The sequence below is a fragment of the Mercurialis annua genome, linkage group LG5 (assembly GCF_937616625.2).
Source record: "Mercurialis annua linkage group LG5, ddMerAnnu1.2, whole genome shotgun sequence".
Lineage (NCBI taxonomy): Eukaryota > Viridiplantae > Streptophyta > Magnoliopsida > Malpighiales > Euphorbiaceae > Mercurialis > Mercurialis annua.
The window spans coordinates 51,675,761-51,696,921 of NC_065574.1; the positions used below are offsets into that span (position 1 = coordinate 51,675,761).

Genomic DNA, 21,161 nt, shown 5'->3' on the forward strand with positions numbered 1-21,161 from the left:
GTACGTCCGGCAGCACTCTGTTAAAATTGCGGAATCAATTTTATTTACAATTTGTGAAAATTTTCTCTCTAATTTTAAAAAGTATTTACCACTTTTACTCTATCTTTCCGTAATTTTTACTCTAGACTAATAATAAACATATTTACAAAAATACCTTACTATATATACAAAGGCTTATCTCCATTTTAGGTTAAAATTTCATTCCTTTTTAAATTTTGCCATACCACTCTTCTTTTTCTCTCTCTCTCTATTTCTCTCCCTCTCAAAATTTTCTCTTCTTATCTTCTTCTTTTCTGTTTGGTCTTGAGTTCATATATTTCCGCCGCTCATCTCTTTCCGTCGTTTTCTCGATGTCACATTTTTTTGGTGTATTTTTCATCACTGTGATTCTTCCATTGATTTTCTTGTCACTGCGTTTCTTCTAAGAATTTCTCGACACCGTTTTTAGTTTTTTTTGTAACTGTCTAGGTTTTTTGTGATGATTTAGATATTTTGTAAATATATTATTATACATCTATGATTTTTTTTCTATATAGAATTCTTCTATTATTCATAAAATTATTTTGTCTCTCTTATCTACAGATTTATTTATTTATTTTACTGCTATTGATTTTGTAAAGAAAAATTAATTTATGGTGTATTTGCAATGTTTTTATAGTGTATTTACGTTATAGTGTATTTTTGGTGTATTTTTAGCGTATTTCTGGTGTTTTCGGTGTACATATATTTTTCGTGTATTTCTGCCGTTTTTCTAGTATATCTATGGTGCATTTACAATGTTTATGGTGTATTTACAACGTTTATGATGTATTTGCAACGTTTTTATGGTATACACCATAAAAGACTATAAAAATACTATAGATACACTATATATACATTATTGATACACTATATAGTTACACCAGAAACAACTATTGATGTGATGTCTTGATGTGATGTCCAGGAACTACAATTAAGCACATACGCTCATCACAAAAATTAATCTTTTTTTTTTCAGGCCTTGAGTTTCTTTTTTTTTTCTTCAGATTTTTCATCTTTTAAGCTTCAATTTCTATTTTTGTTTCTTTTCTTTTTCTTTTTCTAGTTTTCATGTTTTGCTACTTTTCCTGAATTTTAAAAGGCAACACTAATCATCGAAAATAAGAGATAATCGTTCTAAACATATGAGCTAAGGATGTCAAACATCCTCACACTAGTTGCTTGCAAACATCAATTAATTTATCAAGTCATTGGGTAGAAAGAGGTGAATGAGAAAAAGAGAATTATGTAAAAACGTAGGTGTAACAAGAAAACGGCTAAGGCTCAACTTGGGGAAACTAGGGGAGATGGGGTAGGCTAATTTAAAGTGGTCTAAACAAAATGGGTAATCCTAGGTGCCATTTATCATTTTCAATTTATTCAACAAATTTTTGCAATTTCACTACGGACACAAGGCGAATTCTAGAGAATTAACAAGTATTGATTCACACTACAAAAATTGAGGCATAAAAATATGTTCAATAAGGCTCAAAACCATCTCAAAAATTGGGTTATGCTCCGTGACTTGCTAATACTCTGTTTAAATGCTCAGAAATTTTATTTTCAACAATGTTCTTTTCAAGCTTTTATACCCTAAATTACGACTTTCACAGAAATCATGTAGTTGCAAAATACAAATTTTCACCTCAATCCTATTAGGTCATGTCAGCAAGAAGGCACATTATTTAAGAGTTATTCACAACATGTTGTTCAGACCTAAAAAACCATGATTAAACAATTCATTGAATAGGGGAGACAAAAATATTAAAGTTCCAAGCATTCTAACCCGGTATCTTCTCAATGTGAGCACAAAATTAACACCAAAAGTAAGAGAGAAAATATCTGACCATCATATCCACTAGAAGCCAAATAATATCAGAGTCATAACATCACAACCTACAAAAAGAAAATGACATAACAGACAAACATAACAGACTAACACAACAGAAATAACACAGAAAATAACAGAAAATAAAACACTAGTTTTTCTACCCACCCTCACACTAATCTAGCATTGTCCCCAATGCATCAAAAAGACAGAAAGCAAACAAATATGAAAATAAGGATAAAGTCTAAAAAGTAAATGCGAAGGGGTGAAAAGAAAATAAAACTCAGAAATCCTCCGGCGGTGGTGGCGATGGATAATCGCCCTCTGGATGGGTGGCTCGCATGTAGGTTCTCTGCATCTGGAAGTGAGCTCGCTGCTCCCTCAGCATCTGTCTCTGAATATCCAGCATGCTCCTCTGATAAGCATCCTGAGCCTGCGGCTGTACCGGTACGTCCCCATCTAGGGGTACCTTAGTAGCCTCTGCGTTTTCGTGTGCTTCCTCAACCGGTTCAACCAAGCCAGACTTCTTTTTGGTCCCTTTACCTCGCTCTGCCACTGACTGAATCTTTCCCTTGGAATTCAGAAACAAAGTCGCCTTGAGATGCTGAATGTTGAAATGAGTTGGCTCGTGCAACTCCATCTCAGCAACCTCCTCAGGAGTGTAAGCACCCAACTCTAAAGCAATCTCGCGAACTAAATGACCCATACCCAAACACCTGGCTGATCCAGTCCTGCTAGGAAGATCCCACAGCATCACAAATATGCGAAATCCCATGTCGACACCCCTAGTCTATGGGTGCAGCAAGCTGTCCATAATCAGCAAATCTTCTTTCTGAACCTTGTTGGCTTCAGATCGCCCACAGATGGTCTCCACATGCCACTTATGCATGATATACAGTGCCAGATCCTTGATTGATCGAGTCTTGTTAGAAACCCAGGTGCTAAATTTTGGTTCCCCTGTCAGCGCATTCCAGATGGCATCCTTGTTAAACTCAGTCAGTAACTCTCCTATGCCATCCTCTCCTGTCTCAAAAGGTGCTCGCATCCACTCTAAACTAATGGTGTATTCCTTTCCTTTCCACCGAAAGGTCAGAGTCATCACCCCAGGCTCTGGCTGACACACAGTTGTGAAAAACTCTAGTGATATGATCTCCACAGTATCATGGTTCACATCCTCAAGTGAAGTCAAATGCCGCTGCTTCAAATGCTTCCGAACATCCTTTTCGATTTTCATCTTTTTCATGACCTTAAAATCAAGCTCTCTAGCAACCAAAATCTTCCTATCCTTGAGACTCTGATACAAAACCCCCTCTTCCTCTGTCCAGATATCAAACAGAGTGTAATATCCCGTATTTTTCTTTTTATTACTATTAAATTATTTCAAATTTGTGCATTCCGTCAAGGTTAGGTAATTTATTATTATTATTATGATTATATGTTTTTATTAAATTTTATTTTAGTCGTTCGTTGATTCGATCGTGGTTCGATTCGTGTTTGGATTATATTTTAATTTTTTTTTAAAACAAAAGTGTTTAAATTGTGCATGAAATTTATGCATATATATTACCTTCCACGTGAAGCCCATCAATTTGAAGATGGCCAAAAGATATTAGAAAGCCCATCATGTTTGAAAACAGAAGCTAAAATCTTTGTGTAACAGTGTGCTGCATTTTTCTTTTCTCTTCATTCGTTTATTTTACTTTCCAACCCTATTGTTTTTCTATTCCTTCAAACCCTAGCCGTAAATTGTAATCCCAAAATTTTCAGAATTCACATCCTCACCTTCCTCCCTTTGCTGCAAGAAGAGTAAGTTTCTTCTTGTTCTTATTTTCTCAGTTTTGATTCAAAACTCGACAGTCTAGTATATTGATCTGTTCCACTCGTTTCAGCGTTAAATTTGGATTTGTCTCGTCCTAGCTGTAGTAGACACGCACCTCTACAATTCTCATCTTTGTTTTCGCTAAACGGTACGTAATTTAATCCGCTAGAATCGCTGCCGCTTCATCGTTTCTGTATGTTATTATTGGATCTGTTTGTTAAGGAAGTTTCTGCCGATTGTTATGATTTATTTTGATTATAATTTTGGGGTTTTTAATGATTATATTCTCTTGGGTTTAGCTGTTGATCTGTTGAGTTTCTGTTAACATCATATTCTTCAATTTTTATGTTCTACGTTTGATTTGATTTTATTTCTATGGGTTATTCTATTCAAGGCTATATAATTATCGTGTTGGCTTAGTTGAACTGGACGGGATTAATCTTGCTGCTTATATGCTTGGCCTTTTTCTTGTTGCTGTTCCAGAAAATTTGCTATGGCTTTGTGTCTTTGGTTTTGTAATTGGCGGCAACAAGTATAATTTTAATTGTTTGTTTGGTTTTCCTTGGCTTGTGTGTCTTGCATGATGTTTAAAATGTTTTGATTGGTAGTGGTTTATAACTGTTATGGCCATTTGTTTTCCCTTAGATCTTATTGGTTGATTGTTTAATTATTCATTAATTTTGGGTGATTAAATAAAATATTCTTGGATTACACTACATGGTTATTTAATTTGGTTAAACATCTATTTTAAAAATCGGATTTTCGATTATCGATTTGATTTTGAAAGTTCAAATTATTAATATTAAAATAATATTAGTATTAGTTGTAATTTAAATTGTCTTTGATTATTTCTTTTGAAATCGATAATTTATATTATGATATTTTATTGGAATAATTACTAGGGTAGTTATCATTTTTTAAGAATTTTGGGTTAATTTACGTTTTGGCTAAATTGCAATTTAGCTCTTAAATTATTTTCTTAACTTATTCTAGTTAAGTAATTATCGGTAACTATTGGTTACTTGAGTTATAAGTTATTGAGTTCCGTTTTAAATTTTGATTATTATTTTATCAAAGTTGTTTCTATAATTATAAATTATGGTTTATAATTGGATATAAATATATTTATTTTATCAAGTTATTTTTAGAATTATAAACTTTGGTTTATATTTGATAAAATATTTGGGTCGGGTTAGACTACACCCGACATTTGAGGTAGCTTGGTAGTTATTGGTAACTCGGCTAACCCAATATTTGAGGAAATGAATTTAAGTATTATTTAAATATTATTTAAGTAATATTTTCTGGAACGGATTTTAAAGCGGTGATAGGAGTATTTTACTCCTATTTAGAGTGTCGTTTCCGCATGCTTTTATTATGTTTTGTCATGTTTTTATGGTATTCCGAATGCCTTATTGCATGTTTTAGTATTTCAGATACTTGGGAGCATTGCGGAAGCATTTTGGTGCAAAAGATGGAAAAGTCGACGAAAGAGAGGCGAAAGCTCATTTGCAATTCGGAAAAGCTGACCCCTCTGCACTATTTGACCAATTTGGATCGGTTAGAGGTCTCTAATGAGTTTGTGTTCTTCATAAGAGTTAAAGTAGACATCCTGAGCTTTCCAATGGTTCAAGAACCAACTCATTTGGACATTTCTACACCGAGTTATGAAGTTTTGAAGTTCAAGGTTGTGGAGTCTGAAGTTTGCACGAATCGTGCAACACCTTGCACGAATCGTGCATAAGTAGAGCAGAAGCAGATTGTTCCCAGAGATATTGCACGATCCGTGCACCCATGTTAAGTTGGTTTGCACGATTCGTGCAAAGGCTTAAAGTTAGAATCGAAAATCTGAAGAAAAGGACTAAGGCTTTTGCACATTTCCTCTTTTGGCCCAACACTCATTTGTAGGATGTTTTTATTTCCTTTTTGAGACTACTATAAGTACTACTTTATGATTCAAATTAGGTTATGCAACATTCATATTACTTTTATTCCTTTTGTGTTGCTTCCTAAAAAATAGCTTAGAATCTTTTTAGAGTGGTGTGCTCCATCTTTTCCACCATTGTTGGTGAAGTTGAAGCTTTTAATGTTTGATTGAACAAGATCTCTTATTGATTAATGCAAGCTTATTTATTGTGGAATCTTCATTATCTTATATGAGTTATTGTTCTTCCATTTTACTTAAGGTAATCTTTCTCTACTTTTCAATGTTTAGTTGTTTGATTAGTGCTTGTGTTGAGAACTCAAACATGAGTGGCTAAACCCCCTTGTTTGGGGGTTAATATGAATCCTAGTTAATGCATGATTAGGTTAGGGTTAGGGTTTGTGTGAATGTTCTAATTGATGCTCTTAAGCTTGCTTAGATTAGCTACCTAAGTATTGTTGGTTAGATTAAGACTCACCTTGAGAGAGGGTTTGTTAATTGGAAAGAATTGATTAGATGCTTAATTAGTGACACCATGAGAGTGGGTTAGTAATTAAGTGGCCTTTGGGTGGTGATTTATTGTAATTGCTCTAATTGCGTTTAGTGCTACGAGAGTAGGTTAAGCTTGATTATGTGCGGTTTTGTAGCTCTTTGAGGCTCGAGAGAGCGGGAGTTGCGACTTAGAAACGCTCGGCCCTCGTTTTATGACCTAAAACCCGAAACCCGTATTTGCATGACCTAGGTGGATTGTTGACCTCCAAACCTCGTTTATCATTTGAATTCCCGTTAATTGTTAATTGCTTTAGTCTTTTGTAGTTAGTAAGTAGTTGATTTATTGCTAGTTCTTTGTTAGTTAATCATAATTGTTATAATTTGTCATCTAAAACCAATCTTTATTTGTGCTTTCCGAATTGGAATTCAAGATAATAATTCATTCACTTTAAACCTTTAGTCCTCGTGGGATCGACATCCGACTTCCGGATTTACTACGAGTTGGGTTTATTCTCAACACGTTTTTGGCGCCGTTGCCGGGGACTAGGTTGCGTTTAATTGATTGAAAGTATTTTGAAATTCGGTCGAGTTAGCGTTATTTTCTGTTTTTACTTTTATTGTTCATTCTTGCGTTTTTCGTGATTTACGCTCGGTTCTCTTGTCTTTGTTTGTGTAGGAATTTACCCTTTGTGTATGCATAATACACGGCGTGCTAATCTCCCACTAGAACCCTTTCAAGAGGATCTCGGTAGTTACGAAAGAGGCGTAAGAAGGAGAGCCCGGATTCCTTTAGTTATGGAGGGTGACAGACATGATTATGAGGTAGAAGAAGGATTCAATCCTCTAGTGGATGAAGGGGAACAACAATATCCACCCCCTCCCCCACTTGAGAATGTGAATCAACAAAGGCAACAAGATCGACCAAGGGATGTTCGCCCTCGGGTGCAACCGCAAGTGCAAAATCAACCGAGGCAAACTTTGGGCGAGTTCTTCTTGCCGGATGTGGATAATGCCACGTTCGGATGTTTCGCTATGCCGGTTCAAGCGGCAACTTTTGAGATCAAGCCGAGTACTATCCAACTCTTGGAGAACCGTTGTGCTTTCTTTGGGTTGAAGCATGAGGACCCAAATGCCCATATAGCCAAGTTCTTGGGGGTTCTTAACACGTTCAAGCTTCATGGGATAACCGCGGACCAAATCAAGCTCCGGATGTTTCCTTTCTCTTTGAGGGATAAAGCTAGTTTATGGCTTCAATCTCTACCCAATGAATCGATCCATACTTGGCGGGAGTTGGCTCAAGCTTTCCTTAACAAGTACTTTCCACATGGCAAGACAATAAAGCTAACCAAAGACATTCTTGAGTTTGTGCAATTCGATGGGGAGTCGCTCTATGAAGCTTGGGAGCGTTTTAAGGATTTACAAAGGAGTGTCCCCCATCATAAGCTTAACAAAGAGCATGTGATTCAAATTTTATATGATGCAACGAATGTCACCACTAGAGCCACTATTGATGCGGCTTCGGGGGGGTCTTTGATGCAAAAGACGTATGAAGAGGCCCTTGAGTTGGTAGAAAAGTTGGCCATGGTTAGTAGCACATGGGGGCCCACGGAGAGAAGAGCACCGGCTAGTCAAAAGTCGGTAATGACGCTTGACCAAGTTAGAGAGATGGAGGCTATCAAAGAAAAAAATGTTTCACTTCAAGCGCAAGTGGATGCCTTAAGGAAACAAGTTGCTCCAAGAAATGCTCCGGTGGCCTATGTCCAAGTGGGATGCGAGTTTTGTGGGGATTTCAACCATTCGGGAGGCGAATGCCTAATTACGGGGCAAAGTATGAGTGAGCAAGTGAACTACATCGGGGGTCAATGGCAAGCTAATGATTCTTATTCTAACACTTATAACCCCGGATGGAGGAATCATCCAAATTTTGGATGGAAAAATCAAGAGGGGCAAGGCAATGCTTAAGGGTCCAACCAAGCGGGTCCTAGTTTTCAAGGAGGAAATAGACCTCAATATCAACAACAACCACAAGGGCAATACCACAACAACCAACACCAAGGGAATAATTATGGTGGTAGACCACAACACCCTCCCGGTTTCCAACAACCAAGGAACACGGATGAGGGAAACATGCTTGTCAAATTGATGGAGAAATTTGAAAAGATGGAGGCTGAAAATAGGCAACTTCACAATGAAAATAGGCAAAGGGAGAAGAACCAAGCTTCCACCATCCATCACTTAGAGACCCAAATCTCGCAAATGGCACTTTCGCTTCAAGGTAGACCTCAAGGGGGATTGCCCTCTACTACGGAAAACAATCCTAGAGAGCATGTGAAAGCCATCAAAGTTGTGGAACTTCGAAGCGGTAGAGTCCTTGATGTTGATCATGATAAGGATCTGGAAAAAGCTAATGGCAAGAGTCCAATGATTGTGGAGGTTGAGCCTCAAGTGGTAATAGATGTTGCAAGTTCTAGTCAAGAGCTACCAAAGTCGTGTGAGGAGGTGGTCATTGATATTGATGTTGAAGAACAATATGTGAGACCACCACCACCACCACCTTTTGTGCCTAAAGTACCATTCCCAAGCCGGTTGAGAAAGGCTCCGGATAATGAAAAGTTTCATAAGTTTCTTGAAATATTCAAGAAACTTCAAATAAGCATGAGCCTAGGGGATGCCTTGCGAGAGATGCCCCAATATGCTAAGTTCTTGAAAGACATAATTATGAACAAGCGAAGTTGGGAACAAGGCGGAACAATTCCTCTAACGGAAAGTTGTAGTTCTATTATCCAAAGCAATCTACCGACCAAGCTACAAGATATAGGGAGTTTCACGATTCCTTGCTTAATTGGCACTTCTACTTCTCTTAATTGTCTTTGCGATTTAGGTGCAAGTATAAATCTAATGCCGTTGTGTCTTTTCAGGAAAATATGTGGAAACCAACCGATAAAACAAACTTCCATGATGCTCCAATTGGCCGACCATTCGCTCAAGAGACCGCACGGGGTTGCGGAAGACGTGCTAGTAAAAGTGGGCAAGTTCATCTTTCCGGTGGACTTTGTTGTGCTTGATTATGCGGTCGACAAAGATTGCCCCATGATTCTTGGGCGTCCTTTTTTGAATACCGGGAGAGCATTGGTTGATGTTAATGCGGGGAAGATAACATTGAGAATGAATGATGAGAGCATGGTGTTTGACATCAAGCATGCCAAAAGCAAGTGTGAGGAGGAGAAATGCATGAAGATTGATACTATTGAGCCCACCTTGCATGTGCCAATAAAGGAGGTTCCTAAGAAAGAACCCAAAGTTGTGTGTGCAAAAATCGAAACAACACCTCATATCAAGCCACGCAAGGGAAAACCAAGATGTTGGGCATCATGGAAGTTGAAGCTCAACGGGATAGCAACCGCAAGCAAGAGACAAATATGCATGGAAGTTGCTACTCTTGGTGAGTACGTCCAAGTTCGAACTTCTCAAGCACATTCACATGCGGGGAAGTTGATTTCTAAGTGGAGCGGACCATTTAAGATACGGCGCAAATTGAATGATGGTTTGATTGAGTTGGAAGGAGCCAATGGAGATGTTTTTAAGGTGCTTGGAGAATGGTGCAAACCATATCCTAGAGTGTTGATCGTTGAAATTCGCAAGCAAGTCGCTCTTTTTGATCCTCCATGAATTTGAGGATCGCTAGTCGAGCTTTCGACTCTAAACAAGCGCACTTGGGAGGCAATCCCAAGAGGTTCGTCTTAGTGCTTTCATTTGTTTTTAGTGTTTATAGTTGTTTAGTGTTTATGTTTGTTTGTTTATTTTCCGTTTTTTTTTTGTTCAAGATAACGCCGGGGTGTTTTGGTTGTGGTGTGTAGGAGAATTGCGGAAAAGAGAAATTCAGAAATTCCCATCCTGTGCATTGCACGATCCGTGCAAGCCTCTTAAGTTCAGTTGCACGGATCGTGCAAAAATTAAGAAAGGGGGCAGAATGTTTCTCAGACTGTTGCACGGATCGTGCAACACAAATATGAGGCTTTGCACGATTCGTGCAACTCAACTTAAGGAGGGGGAATTGAAATTTTCTCATTGGTCCATCATTAAGGCACTTGGAATGTTGAGGTGGCTTGATCTTAACCTTTCATAAGAAATACAAAACACAAAGATTGATGAGTTGGCATCATCTTAGAGCATTCAAATTAGAATTTGTTTCTTAACCATAAATAGCCACCCAACACTTCATCTTCTCCATCTTTCTTTTCCTTACCTAGCAATCTTCCATAGCCAAAAAGCTTATGTCTCTCTCTTCTACCAAAACATCCACCACACTTAGCCACCACCAAAAGCCGCCCAAACAAAATTCCGACTTCACTTCCGACTACCATTTTCCCTACTCTACAATGTCTCGATGCGAGATCATCGAGAGGATCCCGCACCAAGGAGTGCAATGGGAGCAACCGGCTCCAAATGTTTTTGCGGGTGGAAGTGCTTTTGAGGCGGAGCAACGCCAATTCATGAAAGAGCAAAAGGAAATGTGGAAGTAAAAGGCGACAAGAGAAAAAAAAACTAAGGGATTACTTCAATGCCCAAGGGGGGCCTCGCTATCCATCGCCGACACCATCCCCCGAACCGCCGGTGTTCGATTGAACACTTGAGATTTGATTTTCTAAACTCAACTCCTATTCAATTTTTATATGTCTAATTTCTTAGCATTGAGGACATTGCATCGAAATGTGTGAGGAGGGTTGGAAAATTAAATGTAGTTGCGTAGGACTGTTTGTGTTATTTTTATTGCTTTCTTGTGTTAGGATTGTTTAGTTTATTTTCTTGTAAGCTTTGTTATTGTGATAGTGTGTAGGTTGTAGTGTTGCCTAGCACTAATCTCTTGTCTTGAAATCATGTTTATGGAAATGAGAATTTATGCAATTTTTGAAAATTTGTCAACAATTGATATCTCCCGGGCTATGAAACGTGTAAATGTTTTCATCTAGTTTAAGCAATTCATGGTGGATGCTTGGTTAATGAAATGCAATGGAATTGGACATGTTTAGTTGGCATTAGGACGAGTCTATTAATTGTGTGATTTTCGGACATGACCGAGGTACTTGATTCGGATGCATGATATGTGCTTTAATGGAAATTCTTGTGTCACTTTGAGTATGAACATATGTTGGCATGAATTCATGAGACTTAAGCATTTGAGCATGACACCGCCCTTTTATTTGAGCATTTTGAGCCTAATAGTTTATTGTGAGTGTCGTATTGTCGGAATTCCTAGAATTTGCTCGGTGTCCATTCAAGATTGCATTGTTGAATGATTGATGATTAGATGAGTATGGCATTAGGTGTAACCAATTCTAGAGACCACTTTAAATGCTTACCTTTTACCTCTAGATAGCCAAGTTTGGGCCTAAACCTTTGTTGATATGACCGTATTCACACACTAATCTCGTTCTTCCATTTCCACTTTAAACACCCGAACTTGACTTGAGAACTAGCGTGAGGAGGATGAGGTAGTAGTTTGATGAAAAAGAGAGTTTGAACTTGAATTTAAAAGGGAAATTCCATGCCTAGAAAGTTAGAAAAGAAAGAAAAATACAAAAGAAAAAAAAAGCCGGGCAAAAAAAAGAGAAAAGAAGGAAAATACAAAAATAGAAAAAGAAGAATAAAGAGAAAAGAAAAATAAAGGCATTAGAATGAAATAAGAGTCAAAAGGAGTTCAAATGTGCTAAATTCCAAGCTAGCCCAAGTGTTTGATGATTAATGTTTTATCTAGTTCCAAGTCAAGTTTTAGCCTAAATATCAACTTTGACCTACCCCGACCCTTGGCCACGTTACAACCCGGAAAAGACCATATGATAATTGTCGATCATCGAGCTAAGTAGTGGAGTCTAGGACTATGAGCAAACTTATGGGAATTCCGTATTTTGTGTGCTTCATTTCTTAGCCTTAAACACTTGCGTGTGAGAGCGAAATCTTGTGAGAAATATTTGCTTGTGTTTAATGCTTATGAGTGATTGCCATTGTGTTCATATTCTAAGATTGACCAAATGATCGCATGTCCCTTAAGTGATAGTACTCTTGTGATTGTCGGTTGAAAATTTGTTAAACTTGATGACTTGTCTTGAGTGCCATCTTCATATGTCTTATCTATTGCATTCCTCATTTGTTTGCATGAATCATGAGTTATTGACACTAGACAATTACATTTGCACCTTCATCGATTGGGAGTACTTTTGTTGACGAGTAGTCGTTTTTGCTAAGTTCTTGAATCCTAGTTATAGGTGAGTTTTGTTCTTGCTTGAGGACAAGCAAGAGATTAGTGTGAGGAGGTTTGATAGGAGTATTTTACTCCTATTTAGAGTGTCGTTTCCGCATGCTTTTATTATGTTTTGTCATGTTTTTATGGTATTCCGAATGCCTTATTGCATGTTTTAGTATTTCAGATACTTGGGAGCATTGCGGAAGCATTTTGGTGCAAAAGATGGAAAAGTCGACGAAAGAGAGGCGAAAGCTCATTTGCAATTCGGAAAAGCTGACCCCTCTGCACTATTTGACCAATTTGGATCGGTTAGAGGTCTCTAATGAGTTTGTGTTCTTCATAAGAGTTAAAGTAGACATCCTGAGCTTTCCAATGGTTCAAGAACCAACTCATTTGGACATTTCTACACCGAGTTATGAAGTTTTGAAGTTCAAGGTTGTGGAGTCTGAAGTTTGCACGAATCGTGCAACACCTTGCACGAATCGTGCATAAGTAGAGCAGAAGCAGATTGTTCCCAGAGATATTGCACGATCCGTGCACCCATGTTAAGTTGGTTTGCACGATTCGTGCAAAGGCTTAAAGTTAGAATCGAAAATCTGAAGAAAAGGACTAAGGCTTTTGCACATTTCCTCTTTTGGCCCAACACTCATTTGTAGGATGTTTTTATTTTCTTTTTGAGACTACTATAAGTACTACTTTATGATTCAAATTAGGTTATGCAACATTCATATTACTTTTATTCCTTTTGTGTTGCTTCCTAAAAAATAGCTTAGAATCTTTTTAGAGTGGTGTGCTCCATCTTTTCCACCATTGTTGGTGAAGTTGAAGCTTTTAATGTTTGATTGAACAAGATCTCTTATTGATTAATGCAAGCTTATTTATTGTGGAATCTTCATTATCTTATATGAGTTATTGTTCTTCCATTTTACTTAAGGTAATCTTTCTCTACTTTTCAATGTTTAGTTGTTTGATTAGTGCTTGTGTTGAGAACTCAAACATGAGTGGCTAAACCCCCTTATTTGGGGGTTAATATGAATCCTAGTTAATGCATGATTGGGTTAGGGTTAGGGTTTGTGTGAATGTTCTAATTGATGCTCTTAAGGCTTGCTTAGATTAGCTACCTAAGTATTGTTGGTTAGATTAAGACTCACCTTGAGAGAGGGTTTGTTAATTGGAAAGAATTGATTAGATGCTTAATTAGTGACACCATGAGAGTGGGTTAGTAATTAAGTGGCCTTTGGGTGGTGATTTATTGTAATTGCTCTAATTGCGTTTAGTGCTACGAGAGTAGGTTAAGCTTGATTATGTGCGGTTTTGTAGCTCTTTGAGGCTCGAGAGAGCGGGAGTTGCGACTTAGAAACGCTCGGCCCTCGTTTTATGACCTAAAACCCGAAACTCGTATTTGCATGACCTAGGTGGATTGTTGACCTCCAAACCTCGTTTATCATTTGAATTCTCGTTAATTGTTAATTGCTTTAGTCTTTTGTAGTTAGTAAGTAGTTGATTTATTGCTAGTTCTTTGTTAGTTAATCATAGTTGTTATAATTTGTCATCTAAAACCAATCTTTATTTGTGCTTTCCGAATTGGAATTCAAGATAATAATTCATTCACTTTAAACCTTTAGTCCTCGTGGGATCGACATCCGACTTCCGGATTTACTACGAGTTGGGTTTATTCTCAACAAGCGGGAACTCAATAAACTTGACTTATTAATTTTGAGTATTGTGTTTACTCAAGGTGGTTTGTATTTTGACTCGGGTCATTATGTAATTAATTGTTCTTTCTTCTTTGGCTATGCTTGTACGAGACTTGGTATTGTGCTAGTCCTATGTGGTGTCTAGTAATCTCTAGAGTTAGGGGTTGATTTTAATATTTGTTTTATCATGTCTTAGACTCGTCGGCTACTGGTGCTTCGGAGTCAAATCAGTTTTTGTCGCTTGCCAGGTTTTTCACGTGGATTAGCAAGCAGTGAGTTTGTAGTGCTATTTACCGCTTTATTAAGTACCGCAATTTACTTTAGTATTATAAATGTTTTCGAACTGTTTTAAGCGATTATGGATCTGGATTGGAACGAGCCACTCGATAGGCTTGTATCGAGACTGTGTGCACCGGTAAGTAATCTGGGATCGGCAGACTAATGTCTTGCTTACGCTGGTATATGACGAGGATTTGTTCCCGTCCACTCTGGGTTTATTTTTCAGTATGCTATGTCATACTTACGCTGGGATCATTTCAATACTGTTATTCCATAATCTTATATATATTAGTATAAAAGGATTTGTTTTAAGGGTTTTAAACTTAATAAATGTAAATAGTATTATGAACTCATCTCAGTATATCTGACCCCCGTTGTTTCCCCATTTTTCAGGTTTATTATTTTGAGCAAGTCTGCTGATCTCCGAATCTTTATTCCTCGGAGGTTTATTTTATTTTAATAAATTGTCAAACTACTTTTATTCTTAGACCGCAGTAGTAAACTAGAAGTCTATTATTTTAGTCTGTTTGTCGGATTTGTCTGACTGGTTTAATTTTATGCTTTGGCATTATTATTATTTAACTCTGGTTATTTTTATTTAATGGAAATACTTATATTTAAACTGTTAGTTTAAGTTGGAGTCTCGGTCGCCCCGAGCATTGGATTTTCTGCAGATTTATCTGATTGGTGGTTTTCCGCAAGGCTTGCTACGGGTTTTGGTACAGCCATACCCATACCCTAGCGCCGGTCGCAATCCATGAAATTGGGTCGTGACACAGAGCATCATACTGCTCTCTGGGATTCACACGCGGCTGTTCCGCAACAACAGACCTACTACTCTGCCCTATTTCCCTATTGGCATCATCATCCTCAACATAGCTAGCAATTTTCACCCTAGGCATAGTCCTAAACTTGCTGAAATTAAAATGGCATTAAACTAACTAATACTAGGTTAATTATTCACTCTCGCACAATGATTAACCTATGTATAAATCGATTTTATGATTGTTAAGCAAATTCAAAGAACCCGCACTCGTTAATTCACTCTCGCACAATGATTAACCTATGTATAAATCGATTTTATGATTGTTAAGCAAATTCAAAGAACCCGCACTCGTTAATTCACTCTCGCGCAATCAACTCCTGCGTTATTAATTATATTATTCTATTCCAATTTTACTCTCTCGAGCTAAAACCAAAACATATGGCATAGACTAAGTGATCAGTTTAGGCTAAGGGTTAAGCACAATAATTAAAACCCATCAAGAACAAGAACCCATAAATCCAATTCAATTAAACATACATAATTCTGATTGATAATCCCCAATGAAGGGTTTAGCTAGACATAATAATAGAATAATTAAAAGCAATAATTAAAGAACTCATTCTAAGATTAAATTGAATACTGAATATGAAATTAAAATCAATCGTACCTTGTTCGAAGTAATCTAATAATAATTGCTGTAGAAAATAATAATGAACTACGAATCCAATTGCGAAACAAATAGAAAAAGCTAAGAGCTAGGGTTTATGTGATTACAAAAACTACGCGAACCTTAGTTCGATGTTAAGCTCGCTATTTATACGGCTCCTAACTTCAAAATCTGATATTAGGTCGAGCTAGATGAAAACCCAGAAGTGTCGTTTGAGTTTCTTGGAGTTCGGAGTTAAAAACGGACATTTTTGTCTTTTTCAGTCGTAGCTTCTGAGAAGTATACGACCGTGTAAGGCAGTGCACAAACGTGTATCTTGAAACTTAACCAATTCTTCAATTCCTCAGCTTCCAAACAAAACATGCCCTGCGGCAAAAATACACGACCGTGCACTTCAGTACTGGATGGGAGTGCACGTTCGTGTACCAAGGAACTTAACCAATTTTCTGAGTCCATTTTAGCTTCCAAAACTCACCCTTTCGGCGAAAGTGCACGTTCGTGTACTTTTATACTGAAGGTAAGTACACGCTCGTGTACTTTGATACTTAGCCAAATACTGATTTTTCTCTCATCTTCTCAAAACAACACCCTTCGGCGAAAGTGCACGACCGTGCACATTAGAACCAGAGGGAAGTACACGACCGTGTACTTTGTAACTTGGCCATTTTACTTGATTTCTTCATGCATCTTAAATTCCCCCTTTCGGCAGAAGTACACGTTCGTGTATCTTGAGAATGCACGTTCGTGCATTGGTCAGTTTGGCTAAAATCAACTATTTCCGCTTCCCGATTCACCTTTGATCCATTCCTACATCCGGTAATCTCTGAATAACATCGAAATGCTCCAAATTACGCCATACTTGCACATTTTCTTGAAATACTCAAAATAACAATAAGTACCCTGTAATATCCCGTAAAATTTTGAAGTTTAAATTACGAGTTCCGGTAACAATTTAGTTGTCGACGTAATTAAATTTATTTTATCAGTCGATTCGGAAATGGTTTAATTTTAAGTCCGGGTTAGAAAAAAAGTTAATTAAAATCCGGGTTTCGAAAATATATTTTTTATTTAAAAAAAAAAAAAAAAGTTTCGGGTCGGGTTCGGTCCAACCAGAATCGGTTGGACCAGGTCTCGGTTGGACCAGGTCTCGTTGAACCGAGACCTGGTCTCGTACGAGATGTGCAGGTCTCGTACGAGACCTGCTGCAGAATTTCAGGGGGGCAGTTTTGCCCCCTGATTTCTCTCAATCTATAAGCATTTTAAAAACGCTTTCTAAACCAAATATCTTCACCACACATCAGTCTAGCCCTAGCCGCTTTCCTCATTCAATTTCGCCGAGAATCCTTTCCGAAATCATCAACCAAAGTTTGTCAAAAATCTTCGGTGAGTTGATTAATATTTCAGTTTTGATCAATAAACGACGCCTCCGTTCATAACTGATATCTCACTCGTTTCAGATCCAAATCCAGTTCCGAAACGTTCCAGTCGAAGAAGACTCACGTATCTACAAATCCCAATTTTCGTTTCGTAAAACGGTACGCTATATTTCTCGTATCAATCGCCGCCGTTTTACCGTTTTTAAGAAATTCTGTTTTTTCTATTAAATCGATCTCTTGGGATTTTAATTCGTTTGGCAGCCGTTCGGAGGTCGAAATCAATTCCGTTTGTTTCCCGTGAAAGTAGACTCACGCATCTACGTTTCTACACCTTTCGTTCGTCAAACGGTACGTAAACGAACCCGTAGTAATCGCCGCCGTCTCACCGTACTTAATTGTTCATACTTGAGTTGGTTTTGAAATAGCTACTACCGAATTCATTTTTTTCATTCTTGGGCTTTATGGTGAGATCTTAATGGTATTAAGATATAGGTTTTTGGTTTGTTAAGTGTTATACTCTGTTTTTGTGTTGGAAATTTTGATTTGGATGATTTCTTCGTTGTTCTTGGTTTTCAAGTTTTTGAGAATGGGTTCTCGGTTCCATTCGATTTCATTAGCTTGAATTCATGTGTCTTATTTGGAGTATGGATATTGAGTATGTAATCTTGGTTAGTTGATGGTTAAGGGATTTTGAAGTTGAAATTTGAGAATGGGAGTTAAGAAATTCGGTTTCTGCAAATTGTTGGATGTTGGGGTTTGCTTGAGTTATGAAATGTAGAAGAAGGTGTAGGTGGCTATGCATGATTGGTTGTTTAAATTCTGATTTGGTTAAAAGTTTGTTTTAATCATTGAAAAATTGTGAGTAAATTGAATAAGTGCTTAAGGTTAATTATTAACTAGTTATACTTTATTGTTTTGATTTTAAATTACGAAAGTGAATTCGACTTATTAATTAGCGATTTAAATAATAACATTATTTATAATTTGAAATTACTTCGGGCATTAATATTTTAAGTTTAAATTAAATATTAATTTTATAATAGTTTATACGTAATATTATATATTGACTATACTAAATAAGTATTGGGGATTTTATTTAATTTGAAAGTTGTCAAATTAATTATATTATTTTTAAGGCATAAAAATAATATTTGAATATTTAAAAATTAAATTAATAATTATTGTTAAATTGTTAAATTGATATTTTTGGCTTAGAATGCCTTTGGAATTAAATTTACATTTTAGCTTTATTTTGTTATTTAATTAATTGAGATAATTGCCGGTAATATTTAATTACTTGGGTTTCAAGCTATTGAGTTCTATTTTGATATTAATTAATATCTTATTTAATATTAATTATAAACTTTGGTTTATAAACTCTGGAATATTGGTTTGGGTCGGTTTGGACTTGGGTCACCGACATGTGGGTTTAGCTTGGTAGTTTTTGAAAAACTCGGCTAACCCACTATTTGAGGAATTGATTTTATTTATCAATTAAATATTATTTTAATAATATTTTCGGATTGAATTTAAGTACGAACTCAATAGTCTTAAATTAATTACGGCATTACATTTTATTTGAGAATTGTGTTCTCTGTGATTTATCTGGTTATTTAATTGTGCTAGTCCTACGTGGTGTCTAGTGATCTTAGAGTTAGGGGTCAACGGATTTTAACCTATTTATTATTTTAGACCCGTCGACTGCTCGTGCTTCGGAGTCTACGCAGGGTTAGCTGTTTGCCAAGATCACGTGGATAAGCAAGCAGTGAGTTTGTAGTGCTATTTACCGCTTTATTAAGTACCGCATCGTATTTTAATATTATAAATGTTTGTGAACTGTTTTTACGGATTATGGAACTGGATTGAAACGAGCTACTCGATAGGCTTGTATCGAGACTGTGTGCACCGGTAAGTACTCTGGGAAACGGCAGACTAAAGTCTTGCTCACGCTGGTATATTTATTTGACGAGGATTTGTTCCCGTCCACTCTGGGTTTATCGGTATGCTATGTCATACTTACGCTGGGATCATTTCAATACTGTTTTTCCATAATCATATTATATTAGTATAAAAATGTTTTGATTTAAGGGTTTTAAACTTAATAAATGTAAATAGTATTGCGAACTCATCTCAGTATATCTGACCTCGTTGTTTTCCCAAATTTTCCAGGTTTATGATTTGAAAGCTGGTCCACTCCGATTCTTTTGATTCCTCGGAGGTTTTTATGTTATTAAACTAGTTTCTATTTTTTCGAACTCTTAGACCGCAGTAGAACTAGTTTATACATTACTTATTATTGCACTTTGGGATTGTCGATTTGAGCGACTATTTATTTTTGGCATGTTCACTCCGGATTATTTATTTTATATATAAGGCATGCTGTTGAACTTTTCAGATATTTAAGCTATTTATATTGTTTATTGTTTTTCCGCAAGGCTTGCTACGGGTTTTGGTACGACCATACCCATACCCTAGCGCCGGTCACGATCCTCGAAATTGGGTCGTGACAAAGTTGGTATCAGAGCTTTAGTTTCGAACTAAGGCCAAATTTTCTCATGTTACGTGTTTATCGCGTTAAGGCATGTTAAGTGTTATAGTTGTGTCATAGGATCTACTGCGGAATTAGGATTCAAGTTTTGTCTTTTGAAACGTCATCTTTTGTTTTTAAAACTTTCTACCTTCACCTTTAGGGATGTTTGAGTCGGTCTTATGTGTTACTAATGTTTTACTTTGCGAAATTTTTGCTTTACTCTGGAATGTTTGTGTTATTACTCTGGATAAATTGTTAATTTTTGAACTGTTTAATTATACTCTGGGTATTGCCAAGTGGGCATTATTTGAGAATTGTTTGTTTCATTCTTAGGAATGAATACTCGTAGGCGTGCTGCAGCTCAGGCTGAGGCTGAAGCTGATGACGCTATGTCGATTGAGGTCGACCAACATGAACCAGAGGTTCAAGTTGGTAGGGGACGTGCAGGTGGAGTTCCGGCCGGTAGAGGCCGAGCTGGCAGAGGTCGGGGTGGCAGAGGTCAGGCTGCTGGAGGTAGAGGTAGGGGACGTGGTGGTGCAGGCGTTCAGGCACCAGGTGTACCACACGCTCCTATCGATCCATTTGACTTCACGACGTTTTTGGCTGGGATTACTGCACTCCAGAATAATCAAGTGCAACTGCAGGCGGGACAGATCGCCATGCAGAACCAGTATGCTATGCTGGGACAGATCGTGCAGCAACAGGCACCACAGGCTGGTGGTGTAGCAGTTGGTGGTGTTGGAACCACTGACAGGGATCTGGTATTGGCTTACATGAGGCTGAAGCCAACGGAGTTTGACGGTTCCGGAGACGCGCTGGATTTTCTCGAGGAGGTTGAGCAGAATGCTCGGCGACTACAGGCTACAGAGCGTCAGACCGTCGTTCTGGTAGAGATGTCAATGAAGGGTTCAGCTGGGGACTGGTTTCGTAGCTCTGTTCATGCTACATGGCTACCATCTCCTGGGCTCAGTTTGTGGCGAAATTCAGAGCTTTCTTCTTGCCATTTTCAGTGACAGAGGGTTTCAGAGACAGACTGCTGGTTCTGAAGAGAGATGACAGATCGGTACACGAGTACACTACTGAGTTCGTGAGACTTAGTCGCTTTGCCACAGATCTGCAGACTGAACAACAAAGGGTGAACGATAGATACGTGAAGGGTCTGGGTGCTGACTTTATTAGTCTTCTGACTGAGACGACCAAGGAATTTTCTGCGGTAGTGGACAGTGCCCGTCGGATGGAGGCAAATTTACTGCACTTTGGGAAAATGGCTGAGACGAAGAAGGCGAGCGGTGGTTTTCAGAGTAGTGGGCAACAGGGTGGTAGCAGCAGCTATCAGAACAAGCCTTCCCAGTACAAGAGTCAGAAAGGGGGTGTTCGGAAAGGGTATCAGCCGTATTCTCACAGTTCGGGTTACAGTGGGAATAGCCGTGGGTCTGGTCGCGGTTACAGTGGTACATCTAGCGTTCCGTTTTGTCAGAACTGCAGGCGCAGACATTCGGGACAGTGCACAGTTGCACCAGGTAG

General features: G+C 37.8%; 2 long non-coding RNA genes and 1 other non-coding gene across 3 annotated transcripts; 2 read left to right on the plus strand and 1 right to left on the minus strand.

Moving 5' to 3' along the window:
• Positions 1-3,568: 3,568 nt before the first annotated feature.
• Positions 3,569-5,806, plus strand: LOC126681229 (uncharacterized). Its single transcript, XR_007641360.2, has 3 exons — positions 3,569-3,652; positions 3,736-3,813; positions 5,102-5,806. It is a non-coding gene; the product is annotated as an uncharacterized LOC126681229 (long non-coding RNA).
• Positions 5,807-7,419: 1,613 nt separating this feature from the next.
• LOC126685211 (small nucleolar RNA R71) lies at positions 7,420-7,527 on the minus strand. Its single transcript, XR_007643322.1, has one exon. It is a non-coding gene; the product is annotated as a small nucleolar RNA R71 (small nucleolar RNA).
• A 9,671-nt stretch (positions 7,528-17,198) lies between these two features.
• On the plus strand, positions 17,199-19,466 carry LOC126681227 (uncharacterized). Its single transcript, XR_007641358.2, has 4 exons — positions 17,199-17,266; positions 17,369-17,455; positions 18,800-18,872; positions 19,277-19,466. It is a non-coding gene; the product is annotated as an uncharacterized LOC126681227 (long non-coding RNA).
• The last annotated feature ends 1,695 nt before the right edge of the window (positions 19,467-21,161 follow it).